Source organism: Tupaia chinensis, unplaced genomic scaffold, assembly GCF_000334495.1.
Source record: "Tupaia chinensis unplaced genomic scaffold, TupChi_1.0 Scaffold141724_1, whole genome shotgun sequence".
Lineage (NCBI taxonomy): Eukaryota > Metazoa > Chordata > Mammalia > Scandentia > Tupaiidae > Tupaia > Tupaia belangeri.
This window is the reverse complement of record NW_006201581.1, coordinates 653584-675282: the sequence shown is the minus strand read 5'-3', so window position 1 is coordinate 675282 and position 21699 is coordinate 653584. Positions and strand designations below refer to the sequence as shown.

The 21699-nt window shown below is 37.7% G+C and overlaps 1 pseudogene; it reads right to left on the bottom strand.

The window, feature by feature from the left end:
• Positions 1-336: 336 nt before the first annotated feature.
• Positions 337-811, bottom strand: LOC102491974 (succinate dehydrogenase [ubiquinone] cytochrome b small subunit, mitochondrial pseudogene; annotated as a pseudogene).
• Between the last annotated feature and the right edge of the window lie 20888 nt (positions 812-21699).

Sequence of the window (21699 nt, the reverse complement as noted above, 5' to 3'; positions counted from 1 at the left end):
CTTTGATGATGTATTGAGAGTAATAAAGCTGTATTCTCTTCAAGAGATTGACAAATTAAACAGCAAAAGCTCTTATATAATGTTTAATAATACAGTGAGAAGTTTGGAGACAACCCTATGAACTCACTGGAATACAGAACTTGGTCTCACAATTTCTGGATATCTTTCGAATATTTTCTTCAATAATTCAATTCTGAACATAGCAATGTGATTAGGAGAAGGGACCTGTCCACCAATTAACTTATCTGTAATTTCCTCCTTATTACGAGCTCATCAGGATGACAGAGCAAGGCAAAAAGGCACACAGTCAGTTCTTAAGGTAGTACATCAAAAAGGTCAGAGCTTTCACAGCGTGGCAACAGCTTTGCAGGTGCCCACATCTTGATAGTTGAAATCACAAAGAACGGCAAAGGTTAAAGCTGAGAGTTCCAAACGGCCTGCATTTGGCAGCTTTCTGCAATGTATCCCCTTGAAGATAATAACAACTTGTCCAAGGCCCCAGTGACCATGGAGAGTGAGTGCTGCTGCCAGGGACTAATCCATCTCAAAGCAAGGATTCAAATAAGCAACTGAACCAGGCCTAGCAGCAAAACACTAACAACCCTCTCATTAGTCCAGTGTAGGGATGCAGCCTTGGAACCAGAGTGGTGCTTAGTGACAAGTTAACGTGCTGCACTCTACACCATCCTGGGGTGGGTCAGTCCTTAAGAAATGTGGAAATATGAGCAGGTCTGAACACTGAGGTTTGGCAGAATCGAGCTCGGCCTCCTTGGGTATTGTGGAGGACACTCAGCCTCCAGAGAAGTGCCATCTTATTTTTCAGAGTTCAAGGTTACCCTTTATTTTTTTTTCCTTTTTTGTGAGAAAGATTTTTGCTATAGGGCAAGTGCATTTGCTGGAGAGACAGAGATAGAAAGCGAGAAATTACCCCCTAGCGGTATGGCTAAACCACAATAACTTCTCCTCCATTCTCCTCTTGGGATTTTGGGCATGCATGCACACATGCCTGGTGTGGGTTTTAAGCCACCACGTCCAGGACTCGAACTGCAGTTAACTATGTGGGAGTCCAGTGACATAACCATTACTCCATCTGCTAGTCCCCTAAAATAAGGAAATTCTAAGATTTCTATTTCTGCATGTGCATACCCAAAAACATGAGAGGAGAACAGAGAAGGGATTTTTCTCACTTCCTTCCTGTCTGTCAATCTGTCTCTGGCAAGTGCACACACTCTATAGCAAGAAAGAAAAGAAAAAGAAATAAGAGAAGAGAAGAAGAAAAGAAAAGAGAAAAGAAAAAAGTAAAGAAAGGAGCATGTGTGTGTGTGTGTGTGTGTGTGTGTGTGTGTGTGCTCAAAATCCCAAGAGTAGAATACAGAAGGGATTCTGTCATGGCCATCCTCCATGGAGGGTGATTTCTCACTTTCCCTCTCTATCTCTCTATCTCTCCAGAGAGCATACATGGTCTATAGCAAACAACAATAAAACTTATGTATTCAGGCATTATAATGGAATTACAGGGTGAAAATTTAGTCTAATTATAGTGTTGGAAAGTGGGGGCCTTTGGAAAGAAATTAGTGGTTGGATGGCTAACAAGGGACCTCTATGACTGAGTTCTAATATGTATACAAAAACAGGAAATGATGCAGGCAGAGGCCACCTAAATACAGACCATGATCTGCTCTGCTTAATATCCTTCCCTCTGTCATGTTGTAACTTCACCAAAAGTTAGACCCTGGACTTGGAACCTCCACATTATGAGCTTAATAAACAGATTTATTTATAAGACCACTCAGTAGCTTATATTTCTATTAACAATAGCAATCTAAGACAGGTGGGCTCTAATTTTTATCATAATATAATTTCAATACGTATTTTCCATAGGTTATTAATTTTAAGTAACTGACTAATGAAGATCAAATTTTTGAAAATCTACTCTATTTTTTTTTCTTAAAAAGTAGCCATAAGGCCAAGAGATGGTGTAATGGTTACATTGCTGGGCTCCCACATAGTTGACTGTGGTTCAAATCCCAGACCCAGTGGCTTAAACTCAAGCCAGGCGTGTGTGTGTGTGTGCATGCCCAAGATCCCGAGAGGAGAGTGGAGGAGAAGGGATTACAGTGTGGTTAGGGTTACCAACTTTATTGCTACATTCTTCACAGTAGCTGAGATTGCTGGATCACTGTTCTACTTGTGTGACTTCAGACATTACCAAAGCATTTATTGGTTCTAAATCAAAATAAAAAGCTGGAATGAGCAACTATTAATTTTTGGAAACTGTATGTAAAGATATAGAAATTATTATACTTCTTACATAATCTTCTCAGCTTGTATCAGTCAAATGTACCTTCTCATAAACCTTTTGGCCTTCCTCAAATCGCAATCATTTACAAACCAAATCCAAAAATATTTGTTTTAAATTAGAGGAGATATAATAATTCTGGACCACACAGTGATGTGTGTTGTTATATCTCAATAATTTTGTAAACCAAAATGAAAAAGTTTCACGTAACTGCCAAGTTAGAAAAGCTTTGATTGTCAATATTCATTTTATCACAGTTCACTGTAACTCAAGCTCATAATGATTTCCTCCAATTTGGTTAAATTAAAAATGTAACTACAAATGTAATTTTATGTTTTGCTTAATCTAGTAAATGTAATTGGAGACCATGAAAGATACTATGACATTAGTCTTAATTTCAAATCATGTCAAGAGATCATTGTATGTTAATGGGATTTTTAAGTATAAAAATGCACAGTGTGCTCCATACTAAAAATGGAGACATAATTCTGATAGTTTATAAGTTCTATAGATGTAGTAATAATAAATAATTAGAATTAGGGGCCAGTCTTTTAGTGCAATGTTTAAGCTATGTGCATTGGGAGCCAGATCTCGCATGGTGAATCATGGTTAGAATCTCAGCCCCAGTGGCTTGAAAAACAGAAAAAAATGAATAAATAAAGATATTCTACAAGATGTAAATTCCTGGCTTGAGCATATGAAGAATGGCACCAGTAACCTCATGACTGAGTCTCCAGAACAGAAATTGGTGACTTTAGTCTCCATTAACCAGGACAGCCTATAAAAAGATTATTCCTATTTTTACTAATCACTGATCTGATCAGACATCTGAGACCTGACCCTTAATTATGCCCTCAAAAATGCATGTGGGGCTGCTATGGGTGACCTGGTCTTCTTATCATTATCTGCTCACCCTCCTTGTTTTGCCAGGGGAAATGATGCAAGAGTGCTGAGTGTACAGACCTACCACCAGTGCTGGTTCTTGTATGCTCATGAATAACTAGGGACGTGGAAACAGAGAGGAGAGTAAAGTGGTGTTTACTAGGGAAGAAGAAAAAGCTTCCAATATAGTAGAAGGGGATCTCAATGGGTTTACAGAGAGGAGAGTAGTTGATGGTATTTGATCTAATAGTTTGAGCAATGGGCTGGGTTTTTGAAAATGAAGTGGGCATTAGTTACATGGTAGTCTGAGTGATTTTTTTTTTTTTACCTTGTCTTTGTGTGGTCTACTTACCCTATCATTCCATACTTCTTGGTAGAATACAATTACTAAATTAAACTATTGCCCTTATCTACAACTGTTTTGAGTCTCCATGCAGCCAGCTTTTGGCTGTGAAAACTTAATCCCTGCAACTCCATCTTAGAGTTTACCCTGTCTGTGTACTCAGTATCCTGTTCTCCTGCCTTATTAGTAAGAACTCATAAATACTTCAGAAACATGTAAAAGGGATGTATATTGTACATTAACCAGACCATAGAGGAAAACACAGAAAAATCATTAAAAAGAAAAAGAAAAAACAGTGACTCCCTCTCAGGCCCCTAGCCCATCTAAATGTAATTGAGGTCTAATTTCTATCTCATACAACCCTCTGAAAAGTACCCTTAACTGTCGTTAGGAGAAAATGGGGCAAAAAGCACTCTAGCGGCTTCATGCTAAGTTTGGGATGTTGACAGTGGCAGCAGTCATGGAGCTTCTACCAGAGGTCTATTAGGGGCCCCCGATAAAAATTCACAGCACATCTAGGTCAAAAAATACTTGAAGAGCCTGAAGTTTGAGAGCATGTAAGTGAGAAAATAAAAATCTACAGTTAGCAGATTGAATATGCAAGGTCCAAAAAAAGAAAACACAAAAACTTATTGCACGTCTCAAAAGGGCTGGAAGCCACTTTGCCTACTCCCAATTTCATAAGGCACTAAAGTGAAGTTGACTAATTTGTCCTATATTTAAGATATGTATATATTCATTTTATCATAATTATCAGTGATGTGAAAAACAACACATACGGGTAAATTTTTGACATCTTAAATGATGTAATAAAAGCAATCAATAACCAAAAAAAAAAGAAAAAGAAAGAAAGAAAGAAAAGAAAAGAATTACATCCCAGAGAAATACTTTTTTTGTTGTTTTGCTTTTGTGTTGTTTTGTTTTGTTTTGTTTTGTTTTGCTATGGGGCGCATGCATTCACCAGGAAGAGACAGAGAGGAAAAATGAGAAGTCAGTCCCCAGGATGGGGCTGGTCAGGCTGCAATCCCTTCTCCATTGTACTGAGGATTTGGGGCATGCAGTTGAGAGTCAAACTGCAGAGTCAGTCACGTGGGATCCAGCTTTTAAACTACCATGCGACCTGCTGGCCCAGATGTATGCATTGTTTTTAAGAGATATGTAACTCAATGGGTTTCCTTCTTCTTTTTCTTCTTTTTGTTTTTTCCAGTTATCACTTATCTATTAAACTGACCTACTTGTTTGCTACTGTCAGTTACTGAACTTGGGAAATAAATGACCAAACTCTTCCCCACAAATCATTGTATCTGAAGAACAAGATATACATGCAAAAGAATTTATTTCAATTTATTTCAACCCAAGATACAGGAGAAAGGGAATAAGATCACAAGTCAGTGAACTTAGCAGAAGTTTCACAGAAATTGAACAGTTGAGTTGAGTTTTAAAGAATAAGTTGGATATCAAAATATGGAAAATAAAGAGAAGAATATTCTAAACAGAGTGAATAGTTTGGGGAAGTGAGCCCACAGATATTCCTAGATCTGTCATGGTCAGATAAAGTGAGAGGTGAGTGAGAACAAGGAAGGAGACAATGCTGGAAGATGTAAGCCCTACTTTAGAAGCTCTTATAAATCATGCTAAAATACTTCCTACCCTATTCAGTACTAGAATGTTTAAGTGATTGAAGGAAGAATTCAACTTTCTTTTGTGACAGTTTTCCAAGAAGAATTGAGAAGCAGCATAAATTAGAGGCAGGGGAGCCATTTAGGTTTCTGTTCCAGTACTATGTGGAATGAATCATAGACTAGCTGGTACCAGTGGAAAGGGAGATGAAAATACTGATTGAAAAGACTTTTGAAACCTGGAATCAATAGCACTTGTACACATCAGTGATACTAAGCAGAAAGCAGAAAGGCATTTATGGGATGAGATACTTGATCAATATTTTAGGCTGATGAGAAGGGAGCCATGGGAGATTAATTTTTTTTAATTTTCTCAGAGAAAATTAAGATTAACATCATAATATCTTTTGTAGATTTCAAATAAATTAAAGAAAATGCAAGATGAGATGAGATGAGATAACAAAAGTGAAGCTGTTAATCCTGGATAGAAATAAGGTTAAAGCTTTCCTATTTCTTTCCTATTTCCATAGGAGGAGCTGTGTGATCAGCCATGGTGAAGCAATGTTAGCGTGTCACTATGAAATGCTATTTTCATACGTAAGATTGGGGTTCAGTTCCTAGGTCAACCTGTATAGTCTCTGCATTTACATGCCCATGATCCTGAGTGTCTAGCTCAGTGGTAGGGAGGATCACAACATAGACTTAAATAAAGAAGGAAAAGTTTAAATGTTACACTGAAGAAGGGAAAAGGAAGCAACCCAGAAAATTGAATTATAGTAAGAACATAAAAATGATTAGAACCAGACCAGTCAAATAGTGCAGTAGTTAAGCACTGTGCAGAGAAAGCTGAATCCTACATGGCCAACAGCAGTTCAAATCTTGGCCTCTAGGCAACATGCCATATACATATGAGTGCATGCCCAGGATCTCAAAGGAATGGAGAATTAGAGGAAAAGGATTGAAATGTTATCACTACTTTGGAGGTGGGGGATGGAAGCTCGCTTTCTCCCTTTCACCTGTACATGTGCCCTCCAACATTAAAATTAAATTTTAGAAGCTCAGAATCATTATTCATAAAATGAATGCCAATTCACAAGTGTGCAGAAAAGCATTCACTCAACAGGCCTGGGATGCTTATACCCAGTACATTTCGAGGGAAGGGCAATCTTCAAGGCAGGCCTTGGAAGATGAGCTCTGAACTTTTGTTCTTCCTGGTAAGATTGCTTTGTATGCCTGAGGGCTTGGGACATACAGTATTAATTTGAACAGATGGTTTGTGCTAACAATGAGAGCTACAATAAATGACTGTTTTGTCCTGAGGTGCTAGAGTAGGAGTAACTGAGGTCAGGCAGGCATTACATGCCTTTGTAATTGATTCCCAATCAAAACCCTGGATGCCATGATTTGAGTGAGCTTCCCTTGATAGCAGCACTGCACATTCTGTCATAAATCATTGTATGTCCATGAACTCCATCGGGGAGGACACCAGGAGGCTCATCCCTGGTTTCTCCTGGATTTGCCCTATATAGTTTTTCTTTTTGCTTATTTATACCTTTTTACTGTAATAAACCATAACCATGAATATAACAAATTTTCTGAGTTCTGAAAGTCCTTCTGGTGATTTATCAAGCCTGAGGGTAGCCTCAGGGGTCCCTGGTTTTATAGGATTACTCACTCCTCAGCCTAAAGTCAAAAGTAGTGAATAGAGGTGAACTTGAAGGCTTTTTTTTTTCAATAGTAGAACAAGAAACAAAAAGAACTGGGACAATGGAGATAAAATTATAGAAGAAAATGCCATAGACTTTAGCCTAAATAAGAAATATCATGAAGTCAAGATGAACCAACAGACTGAAAGACTGTGGTTGCAGATAAAGGCAGAAAAAAGAGACAGCAGCAGAAAAGATCGAATAGTAGGAGATGAGAAGTTGCACTTTAGCATTTCATAATGATGCGTAAAGTTGCAAAGAATCACAGAGTTTAGTTAGTGTTAATGGAAATAGCGTACTGATTAGAAGTGATGGAAAAAGCATGATTAATTGAGGGGATTAAGAAACTTCAATGCTTCATTCTCATCCCTGTCCTGCTTCTCCTGACTATTTTCCTCTAGAAGTTCATGAGCTCACTAAGGAGAGACAAAGATAGGGAGAGGAGAAAACACCCGCCACCACCACCATGGGACACGGTCATGCCATAATCTCTTCTCCTTCATTTCTCCCCCCTTTTAGGATTTTGGGCACACATGTGCACATGCCCAGCATCTCAAGCTGCTGGGTCTGGAACTTAAACCATGTGGTAATCCATGTGGGATCCAGCTGCCTTAATCACTAGGCCAAGGAGCCAGCCTCTCATTCACTCTAAGAGATTTCTCCTGTGAACATTTTCCTAATGAACATTTATCATCAATATGTGTCTTGATGTCCATTTGTGAGGAACTAAATGTAAGCCACCCTTCTCTGTCTCCCTATAGACCCTTTTCTTATTGTATGGTGATATAAGGAATTCACAGGAGACTCCATTGTGACACTTAGAAAATGATCATTTTACTTTCTAGGAGGTGCCTCATAGAGTTTCTCTTTTGATAGTACTTTTTTACTGAGAAATATATCTGTGTGCTTGTGTATGTTTTAAGCTGCAAAGGAAATATTAGATAAAACTTTTAAATACCCTAGAATATTGTTTTCATTGAGAAATGGATCTTTTTACATTTCTGTTTTCATACTTAAGTGATTACAGCCCTGGGGAAGGTTTATTTCCCTCATACTTTTTTCCTTGAATGAGTTCATAATGCTATGATATCATTCCAACTGTGGTGTTTAGTTTTGGCAGCTCAGTTGTGAGCTGCACTTGCAAAAATGTACTTTCCCTCTTTGTTCAAAGATGAGGTGACAAGTGGCAGCAGTGTTGTCTTCCAGAGCGCTCAGATTCCCACCTCATTCACTCGGAGGTGTGTGTCTACCCAGAGAACAGAGGTGAGCTGTCAGATAGCCCGTCTGAGCTTGTTAAAGTAACAAGATCTGTGCACTGGTCGGGGCAAGCCAGCTGCCACAGGAAGAGGTGAATGCAGCCCTCTGAAATAAAGAATTCTGTTCCCAGAAGATCATGCAAGCGATCTTGATTTAATCTCTCACTTCCCAACGAGAAAACTGAGGCTCCTCAAGGTCACAGTATATTTTTGTGCCAGGTTTAAGATTAGAATTGGAGAATCCATAACTCTCAGCTTATCCATCTCACAGAGGACTCTTTCCTTGGTCTCTTTTCTTTCACAGAGGACTTTTCAAATTTCTGCCTATATTCTGATAATAGTTGTTTTTACCACTTCTTGTACAGGAAATATAGGTAGAGACACTCCTGATGAGTCACAAGTTTGGCTTTTCATTTCTAGAGTGGATGATGGTAGACATCTATTTCATACCACGTTGACCAGTGAATGACCTTATATACAAAATACTCAGCGAGAAGAAGGAGACTGGAAGCCATGGCTACCCAAAATAAAATGAAAATCATACATTTATAAACAATAGACTACTTACATGACTTTTGTTATTCCAAGTTCTAATGCTTTGTTCACTTGTAACAGTTATTTTTATTAAAACTGTAATTAGTAGTAATAAAAAGAGTATTTTTATTTAAGTGGATCAAGTTGAAAGTTAAACATGAGATTTAAATTTCATCACAATTTAAACATAATCAATGTTCAAACATGAAAATAAACTGTGTTTTGGTCATTTTTATTATTAGCAATTATCGTTTGTAAAGCACTGTTATGTTTAATGTTTTGTGTCAGCTTGACTGGGCCAGGGAGTACCCACATATTTTGGTTCAAACGTATTAATTGTTTCTCTGAGACCATTGTTGGATGAGTTTAGTATTTAAATTGATTGAATGAGTAAAGCAGATTGACCTTCCTAATTTGGTTGGCCCCGTTCAATAAATTGAGGACTTGGGACCAGCAGTTGGCATAATGGCTATGTCGCCGGACTCCTATTTAGCCAGTTCGAGTCCCGAACCTGGTAGCTTAAACTCATGCCAGACACTTGTACGTGTGTGCCCAAGATCCCAAGAGGAGAATGGAGGAGAAGGGATTGCGGCATGGCCATCCCTCCAGGGGGGGATTTCTGTCTTTCTGTCTCTGTCTTTCTGGCAAGCACATGTGCCCTATAGCAAAAGCCTCTCAAATAAATAAATAAATAAATAAATAGAAGACTTGAATATAATAAGAGTGGCCATCCTCAGTTAAGCAAGAATTCATTTTGCCTGATGACATCAAAGCTAAGGCATCAATTTCTCCTTCCTTTGGGCTAGAAATGAAATTTGGATCTTCCTAATTCTCAAGCTTGCCAACTAGCCAGTTACAGATCCAGGTGCTTATCAGCATCCATAACTGCTTGAATCAATTCCCTTTAATAATCATATATTGTATACACACACACATACATACACTTTCATCCTATTGATTCTTTTTATTTGGACAACCTAATACAAGTACATACTATATGCTGGGAATTATTCATAATTTCACAATAAAGCAATGGGATACATTTTATTCTCCCAATTTTATAGATGAGAAAGTAGAAACTATATAAGTGTCTTTCTTTCTTTCTTTCTTTCTTCTTTCTTTCTTTCTTTCTTCTTTCTTTTTTTTTTTTTTTTTGAGAGGTTTTTACTAATGGATGTGTGCGCTCGCCAGAAAGAGAGAGACAGAGAGACAGAAAGTGAGAAATCATTCCCCCACACACCCACTCAGAAAGGATGGCCATGCCACAATCCCTTCTCCTCCATTATCCTCTTGGTATCTTAGGCACACATGCACATGAACCCAATGTGAGTTTAAGCCACCGGGTCCAGGACTCGAACTGCGGTCAACTATATGGGAGTACAGTGACATAGCCATTATACCAACTGCTGGTTCCTGAAACTATATAAGTTTTAAAGACAACTCTAGACTGTGTGATTTCCAGAGTTCATACCTAGGTCTGCCTATTGTAAAAAGCTGCACATTACATATCACACTTCCTTCCTAAAGCCTCCCACCGTTTTCTTTCCAGCGTTGCACAGATCTTCCTAAAATGTCTCTGCTCTCCTGCTTTGGTAGTACAGTGGAGTGTCAGGGTTAACAGCTTCTTTGATGTATTGGGACTATGCTGTGCCTCACATACTTCTTCGTATACACAAATTTTTCTTGTACAGGTTAGCGCAGGTAACTATCTCAAAGGGTGATGTTTCTCTCAAATCTGGACTGACTGCAGGGTATGTCCTTGCATATTGCTTTCTCCCTGATTTTAGGCATGGGCCATGTAAGAATCGATCCACATGTTGATGTACTTACATCAACCAAAAGCATGCATAATAGTAAACATCCAGACTTTGGTCTGCTCTTACTCATAGCTCCTCAGCACCTTGACAGAGGTAAGGCAGGATTTCCATTTGGGAACCAGAATCTTTGCAAAACAACTCCATTGCGTTGGGGTAGAATGCCGGATGTTTTGCCAGATCGTAAACCTCGCTGAGCTCCATTGTATATAGATAGTTATGCTGAGTTTTAAATACAATGGAAGTGGAAGAAGGGCAGATTGTTTCACTGTGTAGCAGTTTCAATTCCAAGAACTCTCTTTGAAATCAAGGAGTTGGATGCCTGCAACAGATATAGTGTGGAGCACAGTTGAGAATGGTGCTTGTGTGTCATTCTTAAATACTTTCAACTGACTATTTTTAAGTTTCAACTTAAAATGTCTTCAAATATTTCAAAAACACTTTGTCTAATTAAGAATAAAGGCCACGGTAAATTGGGATTTTTTTTTAAACAAGTCAGTTTTTAGCTCTTTAAACTAAATTGAATACATCTGGTAGCTTTTGTCCAATTATAAAAATCACATTTCTCCATCCTCATGAAAGGCCAATCCAAATTTCTCCATGTTTAAATATTTTAATGCATGTGCGTATGTGTAAACATGTAGTCTTTATGTGTATATGTTTATATGTGTGAATGAATGCATGTACCATGTGTTAGTTATGTCTGTGTATGTTCTGACAGTATTAAGTATGGAAAGTGTTCATCTCAAGGCCAATTTTGAATAGAAAGTTTGAATTTGAATTTTGAATACTTTATTAGTAAACACCACAACTAGGGCCTTCTTGTTTCAATGTCAAAATATAGCAATAATAAATTATGTAATTATTTTTCATTAAAAGTATCTAGTGATAGATACCGGATATAGTGTGGGAAGAGGGTGGGAGAAGGAGGAGAGCGTGAGGAAAGACATTAAGGAGAAAAATAGACAAGACATTTATGGGACACAGAAATGGATTATTATCTGTTGATGATAACATGTATAGCATCCCCAACTGGACTGGTGTGAAATGTATTCATGGTGGAAAATTCACTTTACAAGCTAAGTGATATATAGTGACTGAATGTACAAAAGAAATTAAAATAAAATATATTTTAAAAAGTATCTAGTGACTCTTCAAATGCAATAAATTAAATTATTTTTGATCACCTTGTTAAAGTGAAACCTCCCTGAAGACACACACACATACATACACACAGACACAAATTTACAAAATTTGTTTCAGACTAAAAAAAAGAAACTGCTTATCATTCTACAGGTCATATCAGAAGTACCAATTAAATAGCCAAAAATGTAAAAATAAAAGCTATAAAGTTGGAGTCATAAAAGATACAAGATACTTTAAAAATTCATGGAAAACATAATCAAAGTATGAATTTATTTTACTGCAAAAATATTGAAATCTATTCATAATTTTTTCATAATATGCACTTACCATGAAGTTTTTGCAGACCCCTTTATATGCAAGATAGTTTTAAATGTAGTTTATCATTCATTTAAACCCCAGACATAAGAAATTAATTTTTATCAGGACTTTTTAAAAGTTATTTTTACTTAATTTTATTCATCTATTCATTTATTTTTTATTTTTTCTTTCTTTCTTTCTTTATTTATTTTTATTTGCATTTTTTAATACATTCAATCACATTATTTAGCTTACAAGGTGATCATTTCAATATGTGAACATTTCTCCCTGGTCGAATTGATCAAAATATAACACTACCTCCCTGTCTCAACAATGCTGTCTTCATATCCCTCTTCCAAATGTTTTTCCCCGGGCCCTACTCCTCCACACACACCACATCTGGCATTCACATTATCAAAAATAGCACAATGTCTTGTGTTTGTACATCCTATAGCCCGTCCGTTTTTGACCAGAGACATATTCACACACACACACACACACACACACACACACACACACACAGAGCGAAAGAGAAGGAAAGTGAGAAAGTAAACCATCAGGTCCAGGACCACGCCACCTGCTGGTTCCCTTATCAGAACTTTTTAGAATGGGTAAAACTGGGATAGTGAAAGGTACAAAAATAATGATGTCATAAATGGAGTCCTAGAGACTGGAGAAAGTTTGACATATTCATGGGACAGTGAGGAAACCTTCCTGACTAGGACTCAGGAACCTGAGAAACACAAAACAATGAGTATGTTGGGATGAGATTAGAGAGGCTTTCAAAAAGTAGGCAGATTGGATGACCAATTACTTGATTTTTTAAAATATGAGTGATACAGTGATTTGTTAAAAACAATGTTTGAGAAAAATTGATGGTCACCATTGTAGGCAGAGAGCATACCAGCTAGAAGTTTTCTTGGCACTCAAGGCTGGGTTAGGTTCACCCAACACACACACATGACTGTATTCTTCTTCATTCTACCCATCAAGTTTAGACTTCTTCTTCCTTCTGTCTTTGACAAATGTCTGTTTTCGACGGTAGGCTATAAACTTCATGGAGGAAGAAGCTCTTAGCTATCACTGTAACCACTGCGTCTATTTCCATGCGTATGATGGTTGCTCAGTATGTAACTCTGAGTAAGTGCATAAATAAATGAATGAGGTATTACTGAATTAAAGTCCATAAAATAATGAAGATTTCAACTAAGATTATGGATATGAGAAAAGAGGAAGAGATATTAAGTACCACGGCTGGATCGTGCAGAAGATCCAGGCAGCATTGTATGCGGCGCCCTGTAAGTTCGACTTCCTGAAAACGCTCTCCAACGGACAGAACGTGACAGAGGAAAAGTGTCTCGAGAAGATCCGCCTCTTCCTGGTCAACTACAGGGCCACCATCGATGTCACCTAGGAGATACACATGAAGATGAACGCAGAGCTCCACTACAAGGTGTACGCGCGCCCGCCAGTGGCCACGCCCCGGCCATGGCCAATCACAGGAATAGGCAGCCAACTCTCTGTTTCTCTCTTCTCCCATCCAGAAATTTAATCCAGTCATACTACTATGTATATAATTTTCAAACCAAGTTACATAATTGACTCAGAAAAAGAAGAATCATGTGCAATTTACAAAATTAGAACTATCTAAGATTCCTGCTTGTATGCACCTATATATATCTCCTTTATACTAAATTCATATTCTCATAATCTGACACGTCTTAAAATTTCTACTACAATGTTTTAATTTTATTTCAACTTTTGGCCAAGGAGTATATATTTGATTATGGTTGTTGCTTATACTTCACTTTACTTATTTTCATGCACAGAAAAGATTTATTGAAATCTAACAATTTAAATTTTGCAATTTAACAAAACCTTAGAAATGACAAGTTTTCCAGAAGTTGTAGAGTGAAAAAACTCTGATTAAATAGCCAAATCAAAGCCAACATTTAAACTTGAGCCTTCACCATTTTCTTGGGCTGTAGGGCTATTAAGAAAAACATGATAGGCAATTTGTAAAACCAAATGACATGTTTTTTTGGAAGAAAAGTCCTTTTAAAATTAGATTATAGTGACATGTCACCAACATAAAAGCCACTAGAATATGGAGTTTAATAGATGACATATGACTTAAATTTCTTCCAAGAAGTGTGTTATCAAAAATAGCAAAAGTGCCTCCACAGGGCACATGGCACAGCCTCACCTGGAGAATTAGCTAAGACAGCAGTATCTAAGGACAGCACAAAAGTGGTTCTCTTTTGAGTTGAAAAAACATTTTGGAACACTGAGTGATATATTTCTGCCTTGTAACATTGCTTTTTAAGAGAGGTGTTTTTCTACCCTATGATTAATTCTCCAACTCTTCCCTAACCATCAAAAGCTTTTGAGGAGTGTGTAGTTCAGAATCCCTCTTCTTGTCTGCAAGGACAGATTTCTTAAATGTAGAGTAGGAATGTCCTAGCATGATGAGATATAAAGGTGATAAAGGAGCCCTCTCCCCTTCCCCATTTGAAACTGACTCTTATTTGCCTGCTCAAGTTCTCACCCAATGTGCCTACATTCAGGTGATTGTTAAAAAAATCGGAGTTCGTGAGAACCAGCAGTTAGCGTGATGGCTATGTCGCTGGACTCCCACGTAGTCGACCACGGTTCGCGTCCTGGACCCGGTGGCTTAAAACTCACGCCGGGCACATGTGCGTGCATGCCCAAGACCCCAAGAGGAGAACGGAGGAGAAGGGATTGCAGCATGACCATCCCCCCTGGGGGGTGATTTCTCACTTTCTGTCTCTCTGTCTCTCTCTCTGTCTGGCGAGCACATGTGCCCTATAGCGAAAATCCTCTCCAAAAAAAAAATCTGAGTCCACAACTCAAAATGGAGCATTAAGATGCTGGGAGGAAGGTAGGATGAAAATACATTGTTGAAAATTTTAGTAAGGTTCTCTCTCTCTCTTTAACCTCCTTTCTACTCTCCTCCTTTCCCTTTTTCTTTCTTCCTCCTATTTCTTCCTCCTCTTCTTCTCTTCTTTTCTTCTTCTTGTCTTCTCCTTCTACTCCTTCTCTTTATTCTTCACCTCCTCTCCCCTAACTTCTGTCCTTCTCTCTTTGTGTTTAACTCCCACCTCTCACAATGAGATTGGAACAAAGAACCAGCATAGGAGAATGCTGAGTACTAGCACTGAGTACAGTGAGCACACTAGTGTTAGAACCAAAAAGACAGCAAGAGAACAGGAATGGACTAAGCTTCCAGGCACTCAGTACTCATTATAATAAACACTTGCCTATGTATGTATTTACATGAAACATTGACATGAAAGGGTGAGTCTGGAGCTATAAACTCATAGACTTTCATATAATTTTCATATATCACATAATTTTCAAAACTGAAAGTTATATACTATATGTTGTAGGGGATTTTATCTTTCCTTGTGGTTATTTCCATTCCAGAAGAAGAAGTACTTTTATTTGGTCCCTTGTTTGAATTTTGTATAGGAAGATTCAGAGTGAAAGTATAGCCCATCAGGAACAGAATATAGTATTTGTCTGCCTTTTGAAAGGCTAGAATCTTATTCAATAATGCATCATAATTAGAGTCAAAATGGACACCCTTAACAAGTACTCTTATGCTTTAATATTGTACGATCTCCAGAAGCTAGAGCAGTGATCATCAAAACAGGACACATAAATCACAAGAGATACAAGATTACTCACTTAGAATTAAGAATATGTTAGAAATTATGGTGATGGGTAATTATTATCTGTTGATGATAAAGTGTATAGTATCTCAAATTGGACTGGTAAGAAATGTATTCATGTTGGAACATTCACTTTACGAGCTTAGTGATGTAAGTGATTGAATGTAGAAAAGAAATTAAAATAAAAAATTAAAAACAAAATACAAAACTGGAAAAAGAGAAATTATGTTGATTTTCATATAAAAAGAAAAAAAAACTAGCACCTAAAGTACAAATAATAGCATCTTTGCTAGGTCCACATATCAGGTAGCATTTCATTATGTTTGGTACATGAGGTCTCCAGAGAGGATATTTCGTAATAAATCAAAGGTGGCAGTGGAACATTCACGCATTTGATTGCATTCAGCCTATGGACCAAATGGGCCAAAATGGAACAAAAGAACCAAAGGATTGAGCCATAATTTTTCTAATCCTCAAAAAGTAGGAAAATAGCTTAAACTGACTTTTGAAGATTGAAAGTAATGCTAATATGAGCAATGAAGATATGGCAGAGCTAACTCCTCTTCTGATGTGGGAACAGTCCTTTGTCAATTACATCATGAGTTTTTGTTTTGTTTTGTTTTGTTTTGTTTTTCTTAAAGCATTGCAGGCTGGCCCCATCATGCAAAAGTTAGGTGCTACAGAGAGGAAGCCAGATCCTACCTGTAAACCAAGGTTTGAGTCCTGGCCCTAAACGCTTCATGCTGGGTTCAAGAACATGTGTATGGGATCCTGATGATGTAGAGAATTGCACAAGATATTGTGGTAGGTCCAGACTTTGTCGAAGGGTGCTCTCTCTCTCTCACTCCCTCTCCTTCATAAATGAGTATGTGCTCTTTCTATCATGAATAAAAATAAACTTTTAAAAAACACTATGGTAGTTTTCATCAGATACGGCAATTGAAATACTGGACACTCCCACATGGATGACTGCAGTTCAAATACCTCTCTCTCTCTATATATATATATATATATATATATATATATATATATATATATGGTCAAAATAAAATAAATGAATGAATAAATAAATAATTTTTAAACAGAAAGTTATTATAATGTAAAGTCTTAGACGTGTATGAAACTCTAATTTTCTGTCATCTATAAAATTCACTCCAAATCTTCCCTGCTACTCTGCCATGAAGATTTTACATGAAAATTTTCTCTGCTGGCATGCTACTCTATACCATTGTGGAATGGCTCAAAATTATCATAAAATTGGGACCAGCAGTTAGCATAATGGCTATGTCGTTGGACTCCCATGTAACCAACCGCGGTTCGCATTCTGGACCCGGTGACTTAAAACTCACGCTGGGCACGTGTTCATGCATGCCCAAGACCCCAAGAGGAGAACGGAGGAGAAGGGACTGCAGCATGGTCATACCCCCTGGGGGGTGATTTCTTGCTTTCTGTCTCTCTGTCTCTCTCTGTCTGTCTGGCGAGCACATGTGCCCTATAGCAAAAACCTTTCCAAAAAATTATCATAGAACTCATTCTGTGCTTTTGCAACTTTTTCTCAGTCATTCAAATATTTTCCAAGTTGAATATTATCAGTTTCTCTTACAGTAAGATTTTTATATCCTTCATTATTCTAGTTTCTCATTTCTAGATGAATTCTAGTTTGCTTCTCTCTAATTTTAAGGACTCAAAACATCACTCAGGATATGTTCTAAACAGTGTGGTAGGTGGTACGTTAATTGTCTTCCACTAATAAATGAAAAACTATGCACCCAGCACTTTTCAAGGCACTGAAAGTACACTGATAACAAGATAAGGTTTTGCTCTTATAGAATGAGACTCAGTGAAGTGGCCAGAGACGGTTTTGCTGAAGAATAAGAAAAAGAGGAGGAGAAGGAGGAGGAAGAGAATGAAGAGGAGGAAAAAGTAAAGAAAGATATGATAGAGACATAAAAGTATAACAAGATGATAAGAAAGCGTATTACTTAGTGGCTAATTTGCATTAGGTGGTCCAGAACAGCTTTCTGAGAAGGGTTACATTTATGCTAAGAAGCAAAAAAAAAAAAAAAAACAAAAAAAGAGCCTGCCAGACAAAAGTACAGCTAGTGCAAAGAAAGGCCCACAGGTGGCAGACGGTCTAGCACTAAGAGATAGAAGCACATCCGGCAGGGCAGGGAGAAGTGGAGGGGACAGTACAAAGGTGGCAGACGGTCTAGCACTAAGGAATAGAAGCACATCTGGCAGGACAGACAGAAGTGGAGGGGACGGTAGATGGTCTAGCACTAAGAGATAGAAGCACATCCAGCAGGGCAGGGAGAAGTGGAGGGGACAGTACAAAGGTGGCAGACGGTCTAGCACTAAGAGATAGAAGCACATCCGGCAGGACAGACAGAAGTGGAGGGGGCAGTACAAAACGAGGCTCGAGCAGTGAGCAAAACCAAATAATGAAGGCCCTCAGATGACATTAGGGCCATGTTATTTGTGATGACTTTATACCGAAAACCTCACAGTGTCAAATCATACCAAATTTCTTGCTGCTTTCCTTTCACATTTCTTAACTATTGCTGGGCTCTCAATTAGTCAAAAATTGATATAAATTATTGGATGTGCCACCTCTAGTTATAACACAAAGAGCTCTCTCTCTCTCTCTCTCTCTCTCTCTCCTCTACAAAACATTCGACCATTGGTATATGGAAGCAGGCAAATGTCATCTCTTCATAAGCCAAAAACTCTGTTGATTCTTGTCACCTTAGTGTGTCTTTATGGGACATTTTCTTATTAAAACTATGGATGAAATATTATTTTTAAAGATTTTAAATTGAAATTGTAGGCTGTTCCTGGAAATGGCAAAATTAAAATGCCTAGCCAATACCTAATACTTTGTTATTTTAAATTCTTGAATATCTTAAGGATAAAAAGAATAACAGGAAGAATAAAATTGAGAGGTATCAAACTTAGGTAAAAATCTAAATTTTATAGTGTGAGCGGTACAATAAATTAAAATTACTTTTGCTTGAAATGGCACTCAAGAATTTCAAATCCCTCATAGTCTCTCCCTTTGCCAACTCACTCACTTTTGAAAATAACATGTTCAGATTTTCATGACTTGCAACCCAATATCCACAAAAACAAAAATGTTTTTTGTTTGAACTTCTTACAAAAGGAATTTGCTGGTCTATTTCCTTATAATTATTGTGCGCTGATTCTTTGAATAACGACTCTTATGTTGCCACATAGTTCATAGTTTGTTTTGTGCTTTTAAGTCATTCTCTGCTATAAATATAAGATGTGTCAAAACCGAACCTGTATTCTCACTTTGAATTGATTATTAAAGTAAGGCCAGGTCCCCTACGTAAACATGTTGAATCACAGGTGAATTTCATTTAACTGTGTATTTTGGAATGCTTTTCCTTTTCTCCAAAATTACCTATAAACTGATACTGTTGGAAAAACTAGTTTTAATCTAAGTGCCTTCAAAGTGCCATCCTATAACTCACCTTGTGCTTCCATGAGAACACTGTCCTCAGGAACTTTTACTTTTTGACAGCACATGGGCACAAATTGCACTCAAGAATAGTGATCATTTTTAACACTTTTTAGTGTAACTGAAAACTTGAGCTTTAGCTCTTAACTATTCTGAGCTTAACCTAATTTATAATAACGAAACTAACTTTTTGGTGGGCTATTCCATGTACACTGTTATGGACTAAATTGTATCCCGCTAAAAAAATTCATGGGAAATTCTGCCCCAGTACCTCAGAATGTAACCATATTTTGGAGCTACGTCTTTAAACAGTTAATTAAGCAAGGTCATCAGAGTGAGCCCTAATCCAATAAGACTGAGAGGAAAGAGGCGTGAAAGAGATCCTTCCCTCACAGCCCTCGAAAGAACCAGCTCTTCTGACACCCTGATGTTTAACTTCCAGCCTCCAGAACTGTGAAAAAAAATACATTCTTGTTACTTAAACCACCAAGACTGTGGAACCTTGTTATGGAGATCTAGCACATTAATATACTGGTTTCCTGTGAAAAGTGTGAATTTTAAAGACAGTTCCTATCATTTTATGATGGAAGAGAAGTCACCTTCTGACTACATATCTTTAAGAACACATTTATATTACAAGGTGGTAAAATGGCATCAAGATAACAAATTGAAGCCAAAGCAAATTTACTTCCATTTTATAAATTGAATTTACTTCTACCAAATCACATGATCCTATATATTTGTGAAGCATTTGTTTTACCACTGATTGGAACTTATTGTCTAAAAGACACTAAAATTAACTAGTAATAGAACCCATTCCTTTCTGCCCATTGGCTGCCATTAAAATCTTCACCTTAGTCCTACTCATTTTTACTACACCTTCTTTTCAGGTCCTTTACATCGTTGTGTGAACAGACTGCACCTTCATTACAACAGGGCTGAATAGAAGAATTAATGATTTGGGGCTTTCCTTTCTTCTCTGGTCAACAATAATTAATGTTCTTATTAAAGTAATGTGGTTTTAATTTGGGTTTGGGTTGCTATGGGCTAAGGAAAACATGCAAATCAATAGAACATTAAGGAACTACTCTCCCACAAGTCATAATCTGAGATAAACACCATATGACTCAGTAAATCTGAGGAAATGTCTCTTAAAACTCTAATGCCAACTTGCAGTGCCAAGCAAATGCCCACAGTTTCAGACTCATGAGCAAGGAAAAGCTAGAAGTCTGTGAAAAGTTATTCTTATCACCAAATGCATTTTTAATTTGCATTTTGTAAACTATATTACCCTAAATAGAGGGGCCTTACCTGAAAAGCAAACAAATAGTGACAAAAACACTCATTTTGTATTTGTGAAATGAGAAATACAGAGAAAAAGTTGTGTTAGGATTTCATCCAGGATTTTTGAGAAAGTTCATGCTTAAGTCAATAATAGAAATATTAAATGTTAGAGTAAAGTAACTTCTCTGTCCATTAAAATGTCCCATCATTTTATCCATAACCTTTTGCTATTTGACATGGTTCTAAGTCAGTCACTTCTCTTCAAAAGACATAAGTCTCATTCTATCATTCTTATCTAAAACAAAAGATGAGAGAATAATGACAAAAAGACGTTGAGGTCATCCCCATAGCCCAGTGGTTAAGGGAGCTGGACCCCACATAGCCAACTGTTATTCAAATCCTGGTCCTGAAGGCTTGAAAAACATGCTAGGCATGTGTGCATGCATGCCCAAAATCCTGACAGGACAGAGAAATGATGGAGAAAAAAATAGCAGTGCAATCATTACCCATTGGAGGGAGTGCCTTATCTTTTCTCTCTCTCTCTCTCTCCTTTCTGTCTCTCTCTAGTGAATGCATACACCCTCTGACAATTAAAAAATAAATATAAAATAATAAAATATAGAGATGTGAGATCTGTTTGCTACTGTCATCCAAGAGTCAACAAGCTGGGACCAGCAGTTGGCGTAATGGCTATATCACTGAACTCTCATGTAGTGGACCGCAGTTTGAGTCCCAGACCTAGTGGCTTAAACTCACACTGGGTGCGTGTGCATCCGTGCCCAAGATCCCAAGAGGAGAATGGAGGAGAAGGGATTGCAGTATGGCCATCCCTCCTGGAGTGTGATTTCTCACTTTCAGTATCTCTGTCTCTCTCTCTCTCTCTTTCTGTCTCTCTCTCTTTCTGTCTCTCTCTCTTTCTGGCGAGTTCACGTGCCCTGTAGCAAAAACTTCTCAAAAAAAAAGACAGAAAGAAAGAAAGGATAAAGACAAGAGTCAACAAGCTAATAAAGGGAGGAACAAGCTAGAAAAAGAGGGTGCCATCAGTGGCTTCTGGGAAGTGACAGTGCTCACAGCCATGTGTCTGAAGCCCTCACTGCTCCAAGTCAATGGCCTGTTTTGTATCAGGCTCCTAGCAAGTGCCTGTAATTCTAGAGACACTAGAAAAAGAGACTCTAGAGAGAGCTGAGCAGACTCAAGTTCATGGCTCAATGGACCGAAATATAGAACAAGGCAAAGCAAGGACTAGGAACACTAATCAGAAACTCAAGGTAGAAAGTCAGATACACCAACTAACTAAACCAACAAGTAGAAGTGATGGCCTGTTTGTATGTGGGGCACTTACA